Source organism: Giraffa tippelskirchi, chromosome 13, assembly GCF_054371585.1.
Source record: "Giraffa tippelskirchi isolate mGirTip1 chromosome 13, T2T-mGirTip1v1.2.pri, whole genome shotgun sequence".
NCBI lineage: Eukaryota > Metazoa > Chordata > Mammalia > Artiodactyla > Giraffidae > Giraffa > Giraffa tippelskirchi.
This window is the reverse complement of record NC_137287.1, coordinates 73010796-73016545: the sequence shown is the minus strand read 5'-3', so window position 1 is coordinate 73016545 and position 5750 is coordinate 73010796. Positions and strand designations below refer to the sequence as shown.

At 42.2% G+C, this 5750-nt stretch overlaps 1 long non-coding RNA gene across 1 annotated transcript in view; it reads right to left on the bottom strand.

The window, feature by feature from the left end:
• The window catches only part of LOC145531370 (uncharacterized), a 105825-nt gene that overhangs the window by 19895 nt on the left and 80180 nt on the right, over positions 1–5750 (bottom strand). The gene's annotated exons all lie outside the window — the stretch shown is intronic.

Below are 5750 nucleotides of genomic sequence, written 5' to 3'. Positions count from 1 at the left end.
TTGCATGTACTTACTAGGAGTTCTTTTGCGGAGTGGAGTGAAAATTTTGACTGTAAGAATACATTAAAATATAATTTACACTTTTAAATGCTGCACAGGTAAAAGTGTTTTCATCTAGGCAGTTAGGATACAACTGAACTTGTCAGGGATTAGAGGCTAGTAATTTAAAAATGAGAATAAAAAAGCTTTGGTGTGATAAATAGCCAAAAGGGTTACTGTTTCTGGATTTTTATCATTATGTGTAAAGCACCCTACTTTATTATTAATTATAAAAGCCTAATTTTAGGCTTTTTACAACCTTCATGTTTGTTTTTCTTTAGTGCATTTTGAACCTTTTGAGAAACTAGTCATTTGAAGATAATCTGATCTTAAAATCGGGTCATATATCTGTCTCACTTTTTTAGGATATAAATCTAGGTAATAAGAGCACTGTGCAGTAGGTCATTCAAACCCATGATGTTTAGTCTGGTATTTCGAAGGGCATTTACTCTCAGGCAGTGCCCCTCAAACTTCTCCAGGTATGTATACAGGTCACTCAGAAAGTGAAAGTGAAAGTCGCTCAGCGGTGTCCGACTCTTTGTGACCCCATGGACTATACAGTCCATGGAATTCTCTAGGCCAGAATATTGGAGTGAGTAGCCTTTCCCTTCTCCAGGGGATCTCCCCAACCCAGGGGTTGAATTCAGGTCTCCCATATTGCAGGCAATTCTTTACCAGCTGAGACACAAGGGAAGCCCACAGGTCACCCGAGGATCTTGTTCAAATGTGGATTCTGACTCAGCAGGACTGGGTGGGACCTGGGACTCTGCATTTCTAACAAGCCCCTGAGTGATGCCCAGGCTGCTCTACTAGGGACAACACTTTGAGTGGCAGGGGCCTAAGTCACGGGTCCTGAGTTTGATTGATCTGTTTCCTTCTGCCAAACCCACTAAGGTTTTTGATAGAGAGAGCTAAATGTAATAATAACAATAAAACAAACAACAACAAAGGCACAAGAGTTGATTCTCTCACATAAATGAGGTCCAGATGTAGCTAGTTCAGCGTAAATACGGCATAATTCCACGATGTTATTAGCGACCTCAGCTGTTAACTTTCTGCTTCATTTCCTAGTGGTGGGTTCTTTTCTTAACCCACAGTCCAGGCTGGCTGCTGGAACTCCTGGTTCCAGGAGTGAGAAGGTAGAAAAGACCTGTCTCTAAGCTGAGCCAGCTCTTGTTTTGGGGTATAATTGCTTTACAATGTTGTGTTTATTTCTGCTGTTCAACGAAGTGAATCAGCTATATGTATACATATAGGCCCTCCCTCTGAGCCTCCCTCCCACCCCCATGCCACATCCCACCCCTCTAGGTCATCACACAGCACCAAGCTGAGCTCCTTGTGCTGTAAGCTCCTTGTGCTTCCCACTAGCTGTCTATTTTACACGTGGTAGTGTATATATATACTGAGAAGGCAACGGCACCCCACTCCAGTACTCTTGCCTGGAAAATCCCATGGATGGAGGAGCCTGGTAGGACATGACTGAGCGACTTCACTTTCACTTTTCACTTTTGTGCATTGGAGAAGGAAATGGCAACCCACTCTGGTATTCTTGCCTGGAGAATCCCAGGGATTGGGGAGCCTGGTGGGCTGCCGTCTATGGGGTCGCACAGAGTCGGACACGACTGAAGTGACTTAGCAGCAGCAGCAGCAGCAGCAGTGTATATACATCAGTCCTAATCTTCCAATTCATCTTACCCTCCCCTTTCCTCCTTGTCCACATATCTGTTCTCTACATCTGCGTCTCTATTCCTGCCCTGGAAATAGGTCCAGCGGTACCATTTTTCTGGATTCTAAACATATGTGTTAATATACGATATTTGGTTTTTTCCCTCTGACTTAACTTTATTCTGTATGACAGATTTTAGGTTCATCCACATCACTACAAATGGCCCAATTTCATTCCTTTTTACTTAGCCAGGTTCTTTAGGGCAGCCTTTCCCTTCCCCCTCCCTTCACTTCCAGTCCCCAAGTTCCATGTCCCACTCAATACTGTGCTTATGTGTCACTGACCAGAACTTAAATCACATGCCAAGCCCTGCTGCAAGGGAGTTTGGGAAATAACAGCTTTTAATTGAGTTTATTGCTGCCCAAATAAAATCAGGATTTTTTTTTAACTGAGGAGGAAGGGAGAGAAAGAGTTTGTGACCACAAGCCATCTCTGCCACACAGCACACATTTTTCTTCCTGTGAATATTAGTTATAATTCCTGGTTGTTGTGTTGTTGTTTAGTTTCTAAGTCGTGTCTGACTCTTTTGCAACCCCACCGACTGTAGCCCGCCAGGCTCCTCTGTTCAAGGAATTTCCCAGGCAAGGATACTGGAGTGGGTTGCCATTTCCTTCTCCAGGGGATCTTCCCAACCCAGGGATCGAACCTGCATCTCCTGCATTGGCAGGTGGATTTTTTACCCCTGGAGCCACCAGTGAAGACCAAATATAATTGTTGTTGTATCAGATCTTAAATATTTCTCCCTCCTTGCTATTTGATTCCATTCTAAATGTACGTAGCTCAGTCTTTTTTTGTTTGACAAGAAGTGGCTACTGTTTTTCTATTTTATTTTCATTTAAAATGGCTTTGTCTCTCTTCCTCCCTCTTTTTTTTGTGTGTGTGCGTGTGCACGTGTGTGTGTGTGTGCATTTTTCGGGTATGTTTTTACCCCAAATCCATAAGCACACATGTTAGAAGTCAGACAATCTGACTTCAAAGAGTAACAAAACTCTGGGCTAAAAACTCTCATCTAATCAGTGGCGGTCTAGGGCAGACATTACCCCTAATCTACTCTAGATTTCAGAAATTCCAAGCAAATGACCCTTTAATTTGGTTCCTAAGTACACATGAGAGACTAGATAAAGTACAACTTAAAAATTGTAATTCTTCATTTGAGTGTAGATATGTATAATCTACATTTCACTAAAAAATGTTAAATATAGAATGAGTTACCTTGCCACATAGGACAAGAAAATATTTGATTACCAGATCCCTAAAAAGCAGCAGAGAGCATTTTGTGACCCAGAAGCTCTACCTATGGGTTTGAGCAGTGCTCAGGTTGGTAAGAGTCTTTTTTAAGCAGATATCTCAGTTTTTATCCTCTGAGTCTTATCCAGAAGAAATGACCATCAGGTGCCCATTCTTACACAGTGTGTTTGAAAGAAAAACAATTCCACCAAAGGAGAAGCAGAAAAGGGAATGAGCAGTGCGTGTTACCAAGTTTGTGTTTGGTATGCTTTTCAGTGGCAAAAATTTTTGAGAATCTGGGATTGTGCGGGTGCATCTGGTGGTGAATTTCTAAGGTTCACTGGGATTAAAATTAAAATTTTAATGTGTGAGGCGGATAAATTAAAATTTTAAATGTGATTGTTGATAGAAGGAAGGTCATTAGATATCAGTGAAGTGGATCAGATTTAAGGTAGTATTTTCTTTTAACTAGTGTGTAGTTGCTTTACAATGTCGTGTTAGTTTCTGCTGTACAACAGCGTGAATCAGCCATCTGTATACATATATATCCCCTCCCTCATGGATCTCCCTTCTTCCCCTGTCCCACTTCTCTAGGTCATCACAGAGCACAGAGCTAGCTCCTTGTGCTATACAGCAGCTTCCCACTGGCCATCTATCTTACATATGGTAGTACTCTCCTTCCCCCTCTTCCTCGCCCCCACTCCCCAGGTTCACAAGTCCGTTCTCTGCATCTGTGTCTCTGTTCTTGCCCAGCAAATAGGATCATCTGTACCTTTTTTCCAGATTCCACATTACATGTGTTAATATATGATATTTGTTTTTCTCTTTCTGATTTACAGTACTTTTTAAAGCTTCTGGGTGATTTCCCTGGGAGGCTGTCTTAGGTTCTCTGCACACCGTTCTGACAGCTGCCTCCCTGTGGTGGTAGCTCCTTGGTATCAAAAGTGACCTGTACATTTGTCTCTTTCTAGTCTGCTGGTGGACTTTGCAAGCCAATATATACAATCTGACAAGCTGTGCATTTTCTATGAACGTATACCTGCTTATGAAGACACCTAGTCAATTATACTGTTAGAGATGAATTAACCCACACTTAGAATAAAACATGGAGAAGGAAATGGCAACCCACTCCAGTATTCTTCCCTGGAAAATCCCATGGACAGAGGAGCCTGGTGGGCTACAGTCCATAGGGTCGCAAAGAGTTGGACACGACTGAAGTGACTTGGCACTGCACAGAATAAAACAAGAAAGCAAAAAGAAATCATAAAGCTATATAATACAGGCCCACAATCCATCACTGAAACTACTTGGAGCTGGATAGTCTTAGAATTCATAATTTTTCAGAAGAAAAGAAAAGGTAGCATGATTCATATACTATATATTTCATAATTTCCTCTGGGCTTGTGGCCGCACCCTCCCATAAATCTAGGTCAGGTTTTGCCATCAGAAGAAATCCGGCCAGGTTTTGCCTGTCAGATGAGTTACAAAAAAGAACTTTGTATTTTCAAAGCTTTTTGGATTTCTGGATCTTGGATGAGAGATTGTGGCTCTGTGGTGACTCCAATCAAGGGTTTATCAATCATTAATGAAGACTTCGGGCCTTCTTTGATAAAGCCTCTACAGCCCGTAGACTAGTGTCCCATAGACAGAACTTCTTTCTTCTATAAAGGAGCTGAAAAACACCTGGGGGCCTCAGAAAATTAGGACTCCTGGGGCCTTGTTTCTTTCTTTTCTGGCCCCATGCCTTCCAGGAGCACAGGGCATGGTAAGCACCGAACACCTGCTCAGGGAACCGGTGCTCACCGGCTGTCTTCCTTCCCAACAGGTAGGTCAGCAGTGATTTCTCCTCTTCAGGTCATGGTAGCCAAAAAATCGAAAGGAGTGTCTGTTTCTCCTTTCTGCAGCCCCCCGCTCGCTCTCCCCCAAGCCCCCTCTCTCATCAGACTGAAAGTTTGCTCAGACTCTGCAACCCACTGCCCCTTCTGACAATCAGCTGCAGAAGACATTGTTTGCAGGGCTCTTGCCTTTGTCCCTTTTGAATTTTTTAAAACCTATTTTGGAAAGACCAGATCAAATGTTGGCGCCTTCTTGATGGAGCAGCTATAAATACATTCTGAGGGGCTTTGGGCCATGCAATTTCTAGCAGGCAGCAAACTTGCTGGCCTGCTCAATATGACCTCAGAATGTGTGGACCTGGTCCAGGAATTTATTTCTCCTCATTTCTGAGTCTACCACTGACAGCCAGATATTTACTTCTCATATATCTCTATTCTTCCTGAACTGTAAATTAGTAAATTCCTTGCTTCTTTCAAAAAAGAAATTCAGAGTTTTCTCCTCTCAAGTTATATTTGTATGTTTTTGCCTCCCTGGAAAGTTTAGGGTCACAGCACCTTGTCCCTGGGTGGTATGTGCTCAAAAACTTGGTTCAGACCCAGACTCTGCAAGTGACCTTTAGTTTCCTTTATTTTCTCTAATACAGTTTATTGGTGGTTCCCCCAAATTTCAGTCTATTGGAAAATCTTATTAACGGTATCTTGACTGTAAGACACAAATAATAAGATGGAAAGAGTACTGAATTAGATTTTGAATTCTAAGTTTGCCTATGGTTAGTTGTGCCTCTGTTTTTCATTTTAGAATGCACCAATTCCACTTAATTGTATTATTAGGAGGGTTAAATGGACAAAGGTAAAATATGTAATAGAGTGCCTAGCTCATGGTGGACACCTCAGCAGATATTAGCTGAATCTGAATTGCACTT